Here is a 2117-nt window from a genome sequence, read left to right as displayed (position 1 = left end):
GGGCCAACCGAAAAACTTTTGTAAAATATGGCGTCGCGTAGTACCGAATTACAAGAAATACGCCGTAAATTCCCGAATATAGTACGCACTTTTTACATTTTTCAAAATCCCAGAAGTGTCTCGCGGGCCGTCGCCAAAGTCGCGGTGCGTACTTTATTTGAGTTTTTCGCCGACAAATCCGTGGACGACCCAGGAATATAGTGGAACACCGGCACGGGGAGCATGGAACATCGATCGTCTGTAGCATGTTTAGATAAGAATATTGACGAGTGGAAATAAAGTTAAACTTCAATAAATGAACATATTTCCTGTGACTATCGTCGATATTGACAACAAGTTGCGGTAAAAGAAGAAGTAAAGTCACCCACGGTAAGAAAATGTAGGTCTCTGGCATGCAATGACGCCCGGCGCTTTGTCATGCCGACCGGATCGTTCCCCAGCTAGCCGGCGCCGATCTCAGTGGAACTCCGGCAAAAATATAACCTCCCGTAAGTACACATACAATTGTAGGGTTTATGAGTAATATTTGAAATGGTCCGCAAGCCGTGAAAGTTCTTGATCGTCGTAACGTAACATGTGATAACATAACAGTTGTGCCTCGACTGACGGTCATCATTTCCAATACACTTCCGGCTTGAGTTCAACTCAGCAATCTTCAACAAAAATTTTGCCCATGTCGTTTCAAAGGTTCAGAAATTGTTAACCATGTTTCACTTCGTATCACAAATATTTTTAAATCTTGATAAATGCCACAGGAAATCACTCTGTAGCGGGCTACACCAGCCAATACGACGTGAAAATTCCAGCTAGCGCTAGATGTACTCCTACTCGACTGTTCGGCAAGCTACAATGATAGGGGCGGAGTTAACTTAAAATGTAGTCTTTGATGAAATCTTACCGCCCGGCCGGTGGGTGGGGTGTTTGGCGCGCCGACAGGCAAAGTACACCTACAGCTGAAGATCACAGAGAGGGCCGTGGCATGCGCAGCGCTGAGGACAGCTTTCCAGAACATGGACCCCGAGAAGGTCTTTCTTTCCTCTGAACAGACTGTACTTATAAATTTTACGGAGTACAAATTAATACATGTGTTTATTCCTTTGATTTTGTGACAAAAATATCTATCACATAACGAGAGATTACTTGAAACGCAGTCAAACTTGTCACTTTCTCCTGTTCGGAATCGCAAGTCCCATTGATCCCAGTAGTCTTCTGTTGTTGTGTTAATTGGTTTCGGTGTCAAATTTTAAATTCGGTAGCACCTCTACACCCAAATACTCCGCCCAGTTCTCCGCCTGTCTGATTGTTGCTCTCCATGGGTCGATCGCGCGGGCGCTATTAAAGATGCGTTCGGTGCATTTCGTATTAAAAATATTAAAGCTACGTACTTGTGCATCAACATTCAACTACCCCCCGTTACCGATAAAATCAATATTGAAATATTGTCTTTTTTTCACGAATATTTATTGACCATTGCTTGCTTGATCACCAACACTCCAAAGCTGGATCCAAATCTGTGCGTTTCGCCGCACTTGCCTTACCTTTCGATGCGGTGGTGACGTCTTGCAAGTCGGCTGCGGCCGGCGGTGAAAAACAAGCCCAAACTTGAAACGTTTCGCGCTACGTATACGTTACCATACGATCACGTAGTACACGGCATAAATCTAGTTTTTAACAATTTTAAATTTGTTTGGAACGACGAACTGTCTTTAAGACACACATACTACATGTTCACTGTGGTACCGGCCGTGCGTAGAAGGGGTGCGTACTTAATTCGAGTTTTTCCATTTTACGTTTCAGACGGGAATATTTGTCTCCCACCAGCCCCAAACCGGGGGTGCGTACTTTAATCGGGATGCGTACTTCATTCGTACGCAGGGAGAAAGAGACATGGACTTGAAAAATGGGGGGGAGGGCCACCGAAAAATTTTTTGGGCTGGGGGGAGGGCCATTGAAAAAAATTTTGAGCCGGGGGGGAGGGCCATTGAAAAAAATTTTGAGCCGGGGGAGGGCCATGGAAAAAATTTTTTACCGGACCATTTTGCACCAGCCCTCCCCCCCGGTAAATATCGTACAGTCCCTTATTACAGTCTTATGTCATGCTCTTAGCCAGGGGGGTT

This window comes from Branchiostoma belcheri, unplaced genomic scaffold (assembly GCF_001625305.1).
Source record: "Branchiostoma belcheri isolate BF01 breed outbred unplaced genomic scaffold, Haploidv18h27 scaffold23, whole genome shotgun sequence".
In the NCBI taxonomy this organism is placed as follows: Eukaryota; Metazoa; Chordata; class Leptocardii; order Amphioxiformes; family Branchiostomatidae; genus Branchiostoma; species Branchiostoma belcheri.
This window is presented reverse-complemented; position numbering follows the sequence as displayed.